Here is a 13,162-nt window from a genome sequence, read left to right on the forward strand (position 1 = left end):
ATCCTGGAGATCCTGGATCGAGTCCCATGTCGGGTTCCTTGCTTCTCCCTCTGCCTGTGTCTCTGCCTCTCTCTGTCTGTGTGTGTCTCTCATAAATAAATAAATAAAATCTCTTAAAAAAAAAAGTCAGGACTAATCTCTCATTAGCTCCCCCCCAAGGGAATGGGTGGCTTAATGGTATTTGCACAAGTACGTTATCTTAGAAAAAACGAAAATGAGCAAACTTTTGTGTTGAAAACATTTTTTTTAAGATTTTATTTATTTATTCATGAGAGACATGGAGAGAGAGAGAGAGAGAGAGAGAGGCAGAGACACAGGCAGAGGGAGAAGCAGGCTCCATGCAGGGAGCCCGACGTGGGACTCGATTCTGGGTCTCCAGGATCACGCCCTGGGCCGAAGGCAGGCGCTAAACTGCTGAGCCACCCGGGCTGCCCTTGTTGAAAAAATTTCTATGGCTGAGCCTCCACAATGAGATGTTACTTCTTCTTGTACAATTTGACAAAAATGGACATGTTTAAGCAGAAATGTATTCAAGCTTGGTGGCTCTCAGATCGAGGGCATGTTTTTAAGCCAGCTCAAAGGCTTGAGTTGGTCAAGTCCTACGTTTGCTATGGCCTAGCCATGTGGACTTGGGCAAGTGACTTCACCTCCATGCATCAGTTTCCTCTTCCTGTTGAAAGAGGAAGGTAAGAGCGCCCACCTACTCCACGTTGGTGGTGTGAAGATGACAAGAGTTGATGTCGTTCCTCGGGTGGTCACATGATCCCAGCTAGGCCAACGAGAGCTGTCCTTGGGGATTTAGGAGTAGTGAAGCAGGGAAAACTTATCTCTGTTCCTCTGACACCACTAAGCCGTGTGATATAAGGCCTGAGCTGCTTTTGGCCGTGTGGTTTCCTGCCATGGAAGTTTCCTGAAGTAGAAGCTATAATGAGAAAGGGTGAGAATATCCGAGTCCCTGAGTCTAGATCTCACTGGGAAAGAGTCAATGAGCAAGACTCACTGAGTGCCAGGCGCTATTATGAACGCCATCCGAGTTCGGGTTCGGTAATCCCAATAACCTCAGAAGCTCCATGTTAGAGATGAGAAAACTTGCTCAAGGTCATGGAGTGCAAGAGCTGGGATTTCAGCCTGGGCAGCCGTTGCTCTGCGTGTGAGCCCAGTAACTCTTTTTTTTTCTTTTTTTAAGATTCTATTTATTTATTCATGAGACACACACAGAGAGAGAGAGAGAGAGAGAGAGAGAGGCAGAGGGAGAAGCAGGCTTCATGCGGAGAGCCCAACGTGGGACTCGATCCTGCAACTCCAGGATCACGTCCTGGGCCAAAGGCAGGTGCTCAACCACTGAGCTACCCAGGCATCCCCAGCCCAGTAACCCTTTGTTATGGAGGACCATGGGGTGCATTGGGGGATGTCCAGCAGCACCCCTAGATGCTTAGCACACCTTCCTTCCGGTTGTGGCAACCCAAACTGTCTCTAGACATAGACAATTGCCCCGGATAAGAACCACTGCTGCCACTCCTACTGCCTCCCAAATTCTTTCTGAATTGCTACCATAGCGTCACCCAGGTCTTGTGTCAACCACAGCTTAGCGCCACCCCCCAATGCAAGTGTCAAACACAAGCAACCCGATTTCCCTCAAACCCTGGGTCACCCACAACACATGGCCACCTAGACCCCCTGGTTGTCTAAAACCTCATGTCACCCAACAGTCTGTGTCCCCAAAACTCCCTGTCACCAGTCCTGTCTCTGAGTTCGGTGGAACCCATGACCTAGTGCCCTCTGTCCTCAAGCAGAATTTCACTCCAGAGGTCTTCACAGAGACAAGGCACAAAATACGCATCGAGACAGAGACAAGGAGACAGGAACACACATGCACAACACAAGGCAGGAAGAGGCAGAGACGCTCCCAGAGACCGAGGCCCTCCAGGAGGGCCAGAGCTGGTCATGCTAAATGGGTCACCAGGGGCCCACCAGAGCCCTTCCCCCCACCTCAGGATTAGAGCTGGGGGTGAGGAGGCTAGATTCTGGGGGTAAGGAGCTTAGACCCAGTGTGACAGCTAATCGCCCACATGAGACCTCTGTCTAGGTCACCAAGCCCTGAGCAGCCCCCGCCCCCACAGTCACTCCCTTGTCCCCCACCCCCCACCCTCAGGTACTCGAGTGACAAGATCTCACCCCTGAAACATCACAGCCCAGGAAGGCAGAGACAAGAGGTCAGAGCCTCCAGCCTCCCCTCCAGCTCTGCTACCAGAGTGCCAGGAGGGGGCAAGATCCACCAGCATCTGGAGCTTTGAGGAGGGCTGGGGGCTGCACACAGAGCTTGGGTTTCCCACTGGGTTGTCCCAGGCAGGACCTGGTGGGGTGCAGAGAAACATCTTTCTGAGTTGAGAGACCTGGTGGGGGGCAGATGGTTCCTCCTATTCCTGACCCCTCAGCCACAGGGCCCCCGAGGATAACCGAATGAAAGAATCAGGCCTAATAAAAGTCTTTAAAGCAGCCCCACCCACACACTGGCCTAGCCTGGTTGCCATGGTGATACCCCAGTTGCTCCAGAGGCGGCTGCCAGTCCTTGAAGTGGGGACAGTGGGGGCAGCGGATCTTCGAACTGTAGCGGGTTGGGGTGAGAGGTCAGTGCTCTCCGGGAACATTTCTGACGGTGGCTGGGGGCTGCGTGCCCAGGTTTGTCCCCATCCCTCCTCGCTCAGCTCAGGGCCCATCCCCACCCTCCGACCCCTCTTCCTCAGCTGCTCCCTGGAATGGGCTCTCTCAGAGGCCAAATCCACCTGTAGTTCATCAAGTGCAGTTGTGAGGGCTGACCAGTGGGCTCAGGTATGAGGCTTAGCTGAGGAGCCGAAGCATGTTGCCCCAGGGTAGGGGCTCAGAGAGGTTCTAGTGGAAAAGAGAGGGTGTGAAGGCTCAGCATAAAGGTTCTGGAAACAATCCAGGCAAGACCCAGGTGCAAGAGTTCAGGCTTGGGGCAAACATGTCCTAAATATGACAGGGGGCTTCCGTGGAGGCTCAGGGACATGGACCCAGATGTGAGGGCTCCAACGGGGCTCAGCGGAGGATCTGTACTGATGTCTCCCTTCCGTAGTAGCTTGTTACTAAAAATAATTGTTAAAGCACTAAACTTCAGATGAATCTTCTTGAATGTATAAATTAAAAGGGACTGGGATCCCTGGGGGGCTCAGTGGTTTAGCACCTGCCTTCCACCCAGGCTGTGATCCTGGAGTCCTGGGATCGAGTCCCACACCGGGCTGCCTGCATGGAGCCTGCTTCTCCCTCTGCCTGTGTCTCTGCCTCTGTGTGTGTGTGTGTGTGTGTGTCTCATGAGTAAATAAATAAAATCTTAAAAAAAAAAGGGCATACATTTATATATATATATATATATATATATATATATATATATATATATATATATACACACACACAATGGAATATTATTCCTCCATAAAAAAGAATGAAATCTTGCCCTTTGCAACAACAGGGATAGAACTTCAGGGTATTATACTAAGTGAAATAAAGACAAATACCATATACTCTCACTCATACGTGCAATTTAGGAAACACAACAAATGAGCCTGAAGTGGGGTCGGGGAGAGAGAAATCCAGAAACAGATTCCTAACTCTATAGGGAAGGAACTGATGGGTACCAGAGGGGGAGGGACGGGGGCGGTGAAATAGGGGGTGCCCTGGTGATGAATGATTTGAAAATGATTTTGAAAAGATTCTTGTGCTTGTTGGTTTTTTAAAAAGGGACTTAAATTGAGTTCCATTCCTAGAGGCTCCCCCTTAACCTTTCTGAGGCCAAGTTTTCTTATCTGTAAAATAGGAAGAATAGTATCTGGCTCGTGGAGTCATTGTCGGGACCAAATGGAAAGTGAATGTAAAGTTCTTACAGAGTGTCCTCAATAAATAATCGTGTAAAAAAAAAAAAAAAGTGCGCTTAGAGACAGAAGAACCCAGGTGAAGCAAGAACACCGGGAATCATGCAGAACATTCTTCTGCTCATTCAGGGAGGCCGTAGGTGGGGGGGGAGAAGGGGTGCCCTGCAAGCGGGCGAGGGGTGCTGCCAACCACACCAGGAACATACTGGAAATCTGTAGCTGATGTGCTTTGTAATGTAAGCAGTCAAATGAGCTGGCTCGCCAAGAGCACACTAATTATAAAGGTCTAGGGCAAAAGAGGGGGCTGTTTAAAAAAAAAAAAATCGAAATACAATTGACATATAACATTGTGTACGTTTAAGGCAAATAACAAATTGATTTGCTATATTTATACTGCAAAGTGATTGCCATTAGGGCTTTAGCTAACCTCTTCCTGTCCTGTCATTAACATTTCTTCTAGCGCTGGGAACAATCACGGTCTAGTCGCTGAGCAATTTTAATGCTATAATAATTTTGCAGTCTTTTTTTGTGTGTTTTCATAATACAACTCCAGGGGCACCTGGGGGGCTCCGTCAGTTAAGCGTCTGCCTTGTGGCTTTGGTTCGGGTCATGATCTCCTGGCTTGTGGGATGTGGGCCCTGAGCCCAGTGGGGCTCTGTGCTCAGCAGGCAGTCTGCTTGAGATGCTCCCTTCCTCCCTCTGCCCCTCCCCCTACTTATGCTCTCTGCACCCCCCCAAATAACTAAATAAATCTTTAAAAAAAAAAAAAAAACTCCAGGGGATCCCTGGGTGGCTCAGTGGTTTAGCGCTTGCCTTTAGCTCAGGGCATGATCCTGGAGTCCTGGGATCAAGTCCCGCATCAGGCTTCCTGCATGGAGCCTGCTTCTCCTGCTTCTCCTGCTTCTCCCTCTGTCTGTGTCTCTGCCTGTCTCTCTCTCTCTGTCTCTGATGAACAAATAAGGTCTTTAAAAATAAATAAATAAATAAAACTCCAATTCAGTGGTTCTCAAACTTTTTTTTTTTTATCTCAGGACCTCTTTGTACTTTGAAAAATAACTGAGGACCCCAAAAAGGTTTATTTAAGTGGGTTTTATCTATTGATATTCACTGTATTCAAAGTTAAAACTGAGAGACATTTAAAATACGTATTAATTCAAAATAACAATATCAGGACTCCTGGATGGCTTGATGGTTGAGCATCTGCCTTCGGCTCAGGTTGTGACCCTGGAGACCCCGCATCGAGTTCCGCATCGGGCTCCCTGCGTGGGGCCTGCTTTTCCCTCTGCCTGTGTCTCTGCCTCTCTCTCTCTGTGTTTCATGAATAAATCTTTTTAAAAACAAAACAAAATAACAATATCAATGTTCTGTTAACATGTTAACAGAAAAAATGTCTATGAAAAATAGCTATGCATTTTCCAAAACAAAAACTTTAGTGAGAACAGTGACATAATTTTACATTTTTGTAAGTGTCTTTAACGTCTGACTTGATAGAAGACTGCTGGATTTTTTTTTTTTTTAATCAGGAGTTTTTTAGTTAAAATCCAGATTTTTAAAAATATTTTTATTTATTCGTGAGATACACAGAAAGAGAAGCAGAGACACAGGCAGAGGGAGAAGCAGGCTCCATGCAGGGAGCCCGATGCAGGACTTAATCCCACAACCCCAGGACCACACCCTGAGCCAAAGGCAGACGCCCCACCGCTGAGCCACCCAGGCATCCCAACTGCTGGATTCTTATATCTGTTTCTGCATTCAACCTGTTGCCATATGTGGGTTTGGCTGAAATATGTAAAGGAAATTCAGCCTCATAATGTATATAGTTGGAAAAGGGAAGCATTTGAATAGCCTTTTTGTTATGGATATTCTTCTTTGATACTACACCCAAACTCGACTGGTGTAGTTTCTTCTTCTTCTTCTTCTTCTTCTTCTTCTTCTTCTTTTTTTTTTTTTTTTTTAAGATTTTATTTATTTATTCATGAGAGACACAGAAAGAGAGAGAGGCAGAGACAGGGAGCCCAATGTGGGACTCGATCCCGATGTGGGACTCAATCCCGGGTCTCCAGGATCACACCCTGGGCTGAAGGCAGCGCTAAACCACTGAGCCACCTGGGCTGCCCAGGGACTGGTGTAGTTCTTAAAGGTTCTTTGCAGTGGGGAATCTGAAACTCTATTAATGAGCTTTTCTGTTACATGAAAACCCATCGGTCTGTCCCATACCTTGAATGGATCTTTTATCCATGCATGATTTTTTAACATCACAAACTGGTCACTTGGAAGATATTGGTTCACTGAGTTAGGCAGCTCTTCCAAATATTGACACATTTTATCATACAATACAAACAAGCAAACAGAAAACCTCCACACATTCATTGATGTCATAACCAACCTCGTCAAAATTGATTTCAAACTCACGGTAGCAGATAGATATTTTCCAAATTCTAATTTTCACTGGAAAGCTCTAATTTTATCACTGGCGACAAGCTCTAAGAAGTTGTTTCCCTTAAAGTGACAGGCTCGTTTAGTTCACTTTGGAGAAAGTGTATGCCAAATACCCAAGTCTGAATAACTATTTTTTGTCATTTGTTCTTTTAAGTAAATCCAGTGAGAAAAGTGAGTTTCAGCTCATAAGTCAATTGCATAAGTGCTTTTCCCCAAGATAACTATCATACATCAGAATGCAGAAGATGTGGGATCCCTGGGTGGCTCAGCCGTTTAACACTTGCCTTTGGCCCAGGGTGTGATCCTGAGGTCCCAGGATTGAGTCCCACATTGGGCTCCCCACATGGAGCCTGCTTCTCCCTCTGCCTGTGTCTTTGTCTCTCTCTCCATGTCTCTCATGAATACATAAATAAAATCTTTTAAAAAAAAAAAAAAGAATGCAGAAGATGTGCTTTATGTATGCTTCCCATGTGTCACAAAAGTATTGAAAAGACATGTAAGCGTTGAAAGTTTAAAAAAATTAATAATTTTACTGCTTCATCAAGACATTTTTTTTCATCAAGACATTTTTAAAAGATTTTATTTATTAGAGAGAGAGAGAGAGAGCACAAGCAGGAGGAAGGGTAGAGGGAGAAGGAGAAGTAGGCTCCCCAAGAAGCAGGGAGTCAGATGCTAGACTCGATCCCAGGACCCTGGGATCATGACCTGAGCCAAAGGCAGATGCTTAACTGACTGAGCCACCCAGGTGCCCTCATCAAGACATTTTTAAGTGAAGTTGCCCCCTTTCTTTCCTTTTTCCTCTTTTTTTTCCTGTGTATGTGTAGTGGCAGACAAAATACAAAGATGGTTGGAAGACACCCCCTGATTCCTACTTGGGCTCCAGGTTAGACCTGCCCACTGCTGCCCTTGCATCACTAACGTGAATATCAACGTAGTGAAAATGACAAATAATAATCGGTATTATTATGAAAATTGTTTTGGTCTTGTGGATCCCCCATAGGGGTCTTGGAGACCCCCAGAGGTCTTCGAACAACACCTTGAGAATCGGCACTTAAATTCGAATTAAAGAATTCAAGTAGCTGTATTCACTTTTCTTTTTAAATGACTTTTTTTTTTGAGATAACATTCAAAGGTTTGTAAAAGGCTCTCTCAAATATCTCGTGGAAAAAATGAAAGTCCATTCCATTTGTGGTACTATTTGCTTTACTTCCTCCAAAAAGGGGCGTGGAGAGGAATCAAAAGCGGGTTGGCCCATGGGAGTGCACCAGGCATGTGAAGTCATCCATCATGTGTGTCATGGTGAGCAGGACACAGTCCTGGGACTGCAAAAGCAGACAGTGCTGGGAACTCAGGGCCCTCTGTCACCTTCCCCCACACAGTCTCAGTAACCTAACCACACATGCCTCCACAACACACACACACACACACATGCACACACACACACATGCACACACACACACACACACATACACGGGAGGACGAGCCACATGTTTTGCCATGGCTGATTTCACACAACATAAATGACAAGCCCGACCATGGTTATGCTCACACAATGCAATCAGCCACATCGAAGCCACACAAAATGTCCCAATAAGTCAATCACCCAACCTTATTGTTCTCAAAACCAATTCATGTTTTATATTCACAGTTGGAGAACTTCAATGGCCCTACACCCAATCGTGCTTACACTCAAACTGTGTAACTAAAAAACATCTCTGGTTGCCATGCAACTCTGTGTGGATACTGTTCACAAGGTGAGAGGGTAGGTTTGGGAGACAGGACAACGTGGGCTCAAGCTCAAGTTCAACCATTTACTGATTCTGTAAACTTGGGCGAATTATTTAACTTTCCTGAGCCTGAATTCTAGAAAATGAGGGCAATTGCCACCTTGTAAACTTGAGGTGAGGACGACACAAAATAACCAGACAAGTGACAGCAGCACCTGGTCTGGCCAGATGTGCCCCAGGGGAATCCAGCTGTAACTGCCGTGTATGGCTTTTGTCACCAGAGGGCACCAGGTCTCCAAGGTGTCCGTGGGGGGTGCAGGAAGAAACCAGGCCAGAAAGGCCAGGATGCCTGGGAACGATTCCTGAGGCAGGTGCAGACTGGGGAGGTGTGGGGGTGCGGCCAGGGATGCTCATGGGCCCTTACGGCCCCCAAGCCCCAGCCCCCAGCCCCCAGCCCCCAGCACCAGAATGTGCTGCCGGGTAAGACGGGCACCTCCTGGGAGGATCCTGGTGTCACCTAGGAAGGAGGATGAGCACTCACTGTATACCAGGCCCTCGTCACACATAAGTAACCCTCATAATATTATGATTGATCCTCACTACTACTAGTATCCTTTTTTTTAAAAAGATTTTATTTATTTATTCATGAGAGACACACAGAGAGAGAGAGAGGCAGAGACACAGGCAGAGGGAGAAGCAGGCTCTATGCAGGGAGCCCGATGTGGGACTCAATCCCTGGTCTCCAGGATCACGCCCTGGGCCAAAGGCAGGCGCTAAACCGCTGAGCACCCCGGGCCGCCCACTACTAGTATTCTTGTTGAGGATATTCCAGAAACTGAAGGCCCAGCTTCCCCATATAGTAAGCTGGAGAGCTGGCTTCAGAATCTAGGTTCCTAACCACAGCTCTTCAATGGTCTCCCAGAGACCCCTCCCCTCCTCCTCCTGGGGCTCTTCCAGGACTCTCTGACCCCTGCCGTCTGTCCTGGAGCTCAGCCAGACTCAGCTGACCCTTTCCCCTCTTCCAGCCTCTCCCTGCCTGCTCCCTGGGCCTGCCCTGGTAAGAGGCTTATCAGGCATGTGGGGGAGACAGATAAGGCAAGGCCCCGAACACGGCTTTATCCGATCCTGCCATCCCCAGCTGCTGGGAGTTGGGGGAGCTGCCAGCAGATGGAACCCCACCCACCCAGGCAGCCAGACAGCACCCACACCCAGAGCCTTGTGTCCCTCCCTGCCATGTCATAGCTCCCTGTGATGTCATCATTTGCAGTGACATCATTGCTCCGTCCCTCCTTCAAGTCTAAGGGGGCCAATGAGATGCAAGTTGGGGAAGCAGAGTCCGACAAGAGTCCTAGCCATGCTCCAGGTCAGCACGGTGTGTTGGGCTGGTCTGGGAAGAGAGGGTGGTGTCCCGGGATCCTCCTGAGGGTGGGTGGCTATTTTTGGCATTGGCTGCTTCACTTATAGCCACCCTTCTTCCTGCCTTTTCGATCCAGACAGGCTCTGGGTCCAGCAGGGGTGGGAGCAGTGGTGGCAATCTCTAGGCCCACTGCAGGGTGGCTCTGGGTATCACCTCTAGCTCTCCACCAGCACCCTGCTCCCCACAGGGAGGCCTGCTCGTGGGGCACAGGGGCCTTGCATCACTTCCCTTGGGCAGCAGCGAAGCAGGGAGGGACCGTGACGGATGGCCAGACAGACAGACATAGCCAGCCCCTGTTCTGAGAGTCACCTGCTGACACAATTTATGTTCACAGCCTCTCACCAACACTATGACATGCCGACAGCCGTCGCATCTCACAGCTATGCCCTCGGCCACATGGGCCACAGATGGTGACCCACACCAACACACTGGCACAAGCACATCGTCATACATCCCATATCGAGAGCAGGGACCCCTTTTCTCTCATGACTCTATTCCTAGAGATTATTAGCCAGTTCCCAGAGGATGCACACTCCTATGTGGTGAGTAAATGGACGCTGGATTATATAGGCCCTGTGACTGGGAAAGCCATCCCTCCTGCTGACCCTCTTGACCTCTCCAGACCCAAGATGGGGGCATCAGGGAAGCAGTACTGCTGTTTCCACCACCACTGATGGTCCCAACTTCAGTGACAGCCACTCTCCAGGTTATACCAGTCTCTGGAGGGCCCTGGGCCATGTAGGCCCACTGCTCCTCCCCTTTGGGTGTGTTCCGGTGGGTTAGGACATTGGCGCTCAAAATTGGATATTAGGAATGTTGGGTGGTCTAGATGTTGGGTACCCTGGGCATGAGACCCCCTGGGTATTGGACCCCCGAGGCTCTGGGAATTGAGAACTCTGAGTTTGGGTTTTCTATGGTGTTGGGAGCTCCGGCACCCTTGGCACTGGGGATTCTGAATTTGGGGAGCTCTATGGTGTTTGAGAATCGGAGCTTTTCATGCTCTGAACGTTGGGGCTACCCCCCAGACAGGGCCAAAGCCAACGTTTCCAATCTATAGGCCTAATTTCACCCAGAGCTGCTAGGATCCAGCCTGGCACCCTGCTCTGAGCCCATGATTGGCTCGTACTGCCCCCATGGACCAGGGCCAGAGGCAGCACAACAGAACAGTCTGAGGGACACATGGAACCCCACAGACATGGATTCCCCCTGGATCGGGAACCAATTTGGAGATGCCAGGCACCGACCACTGGGCTCCAAGTTCAAGGGAGAAAGAATCTGAGAGCAGAGCCCATGCGGGCCACTCCCAGTAATCCTGCCTCTGAGGCTGGGACTCCAAGGAGGTGGAGGCCAATGGTCGTGCCAGGCTGCAGCTCAAAAGTGTCCACCCTCCCCCGACGTCTCAGCAGGGCCCCTCTGCACCCCTCCACCAACTCCCCAATGCCACCAGCTCCTCCAGTGCCCTTCAGAAGTGGCCCAAGTGTGGCCTTATTCCTGTTGCCGCACACATACACCTAAGCCAACTCTGTGTGTCCCAACAGAGGCCTTGATCCTGCGGGCTGACGACAACAAAGGAGGAAACCAGCCAGCACTGGGGGATCTGACGCTGGGTGCAGCCCTCCCAGGAAATGGCACAATAACTGGAGGCTTGGGAGACACACCTTAGCCCACAGTGGGTGGGGCCCTCCGCTGCCTGCCCTCTTGCCGCCCTGGCCCCAGAAGAAGCAGGTCAGCAGGTCCTCTGACCCCTTCGGTCCTCCTGTCTGTCCCAGGCCTGATTCCCCACTCTCCTGACAGCGGCCCAGGCTTAGCCATGCTCTTCCCACTCTGTGGGCCAGCTGCCCCGGGCCAGGAGCTCACAGCCAGGGACAAGGCCATCCCAGTTTCTGACCTGGGCTCAGGCCCAGACCTGCCTCCCTTGGGGCCTCATTTTAGTTGGAAAAAAAAAAAAAAGCCAAAAAAAAAAAAAAAAAAACACACCAACAATAGCCGCTCTCCTCCCTGTCTCACAGAGCTGTTTTTTTTTTTTTTTTTTTTTTTTTTAGCTGGCTTTTCAAACCAAAATCTTTCTCAAGTTTCTCCTCCGGATTCAACTCACTGTATAGCTGCCTGAAGTCCTTTCTAGATCAAGGCGGGTAAAATGCACACATCCATGAATCTCTCTACATGTGTACAAATATATTTTGTGTTTTCTGTCCAGCAAAACCCTCAAGAGCAAATTTCCAACTTCCCCAAACACCCCAGGGAAAATCTTTTCTCCCCAACCCATGGACTAAGGTGATGACTGCCTCCTTGCCTTGGATTCATGCCAAACTATCTTCCTGATAAGGCCTCAGAGAGCTAAACCCTGAGCACCCCACCCTCCCCTGCCCCCAGCCCCCAGGGCCCCAGGGCCTCCTGGGCATCTGGCTCTGAGTATCCCGACCTCCCTTCACATGGATGCCTTAGTGTGAGGTAGGAAGTCCCGGTTTCCTTGGGCCACAATAATCATCAGAAACTTCACTGATAGGCTTGGGCTTCTCTTCCTGTGCCCCTTTACCCTCTGTCTATTGCTTCAAGAGAGAAGGAGGCCATCGTCCTGCCCTTCTCACACACTTCCTTGTCCCCACTCCCTACCTGGGGGCCTTTTCTTTCTTTCTTTTTGTTTTTAAGATTTTATTTATTTATTTATTTATTTATTTATTTATTTATTTATTCATGAGAGAGAGGCAGAGAGAGAAGCAGGCTCCCAGCAGGGAGCCCGATGCAGGACTGGATCCCAGGACCCCAGGATCACGACCGGAGCTAAAGGCAGATGCTCAACCACTGAGCCACCCAGGTGCCGCTTGTCCCCGGAGTTGGGGACACCCCCACACTGCTACACAGAGCTGCTGCAGTGTGCCTACAGACACTTCTCCAGAAACACAGATCCACCTGCACAAATCCACAGGGGCAGGGGCATGACGACTCAAGTGTCAAGAGTAGAGGCGCACTCAAGCGCACACACGCACAAGCCACCTGCGATTCGTTCATGGGAGAGTATAACTCCCAAACATGCTATACCTGCTAGGTTTGGGAACAAAGTAAAAATGCAAATAATCTTGTGATGAGATAGTCTTTCCAGATCTAATCAGGTCTCCCAATGTAAATAGGTTGTAAGTTCCGAGCCTAGGGCCCTGGAGAAAGTCTGTGAAATGGGCTGTGTGCGGCCTGAGAGCGTTCCTGTGGTCAGGAAATGTCTGTGCCTGATACCTATTATCTTGCTCAGTGCCTCTGATTGTAAATTAATAAAGTGGAATCTCACTTGTGTGACTTTGGCGTGTGTGCATCAGCTTCTTGGAGGCTGACTGTCCCCAGGGAATAAAGCCAGTCTCCTGACCAGACAACAGTGAGGAATCGAGTCCAGGTACAGAGGGGGTACTATGTCTCCGGGCTGGGCCCCTTCCAGGCAGATGCCTCACTCAGGCTGGGCCAATACCCGTTTCTCTGACAGCCAGTACCAACTAGTGGCTCTTGCTACACTACGTAAGCAAACTCTGCGCCAACTGCCAGGCATTGCTGTCCAGGGAGACGCCTGGAACAACGTGTCTTAGCTCATCCTCTCCATTTCACAGGGGAGGAAACTGAGGCTCAGCACACTGCTTTTGGCAAAGTCTCCTTTATCTAGTATTGGAACCCAGGTCTGTCCCCTCAGGGAGGGAATAAGGGACCCAGGT

General features: G+C 49.4%; 1 long non-coding RNA gene across 2 annotated transcripts; it reads left to right on the forward strand.

Moving 5' to 3' along the window:
- The first annotated feature begins 2,549 nt into the window (after nucleotides 1–2,549).
- On the forward strand, nucleotides 2,550–12,127 carry LOC111098990. Of its 2 annotated transcripts, none has more exons than XR_005369916.1 (6): nucleotides 2,550–2,627; nucleotides 7,975–8,080; nucleotides 9,321–9,425; nucleotides 9,805–10,012; nucleotides 11,009–11,195; nucleotides 11,513–12,127. It is a non-coding gene; the product is annotated as an uncharacterized LOC111098990 (long non-coding RNA). The 2 variants fall into 2 exon arrangements; XR_005369915.1 differs by having other exon boundaries at nucleotides 9,321–9,416.
- The last annotated feature ends 1,035 nt before the right edge of the window (nucleotides 12,128–13,162 follow it).

The sequence above is a fragment of the Canis lupus genome, chromosome 15, assembly GCF_011100685.1.
Source record: "Canis lupus familiaris isolate Mischka breed German Shepherd chromosome 15, alternate assembly UU_Cfam_GSD_1.0, whole genome shotgun sequence".
NCBI lineage: Eukaryota > Metazoa > Chordata > Mammalia > Carnivora > Canidae > Canis > Canis lupus.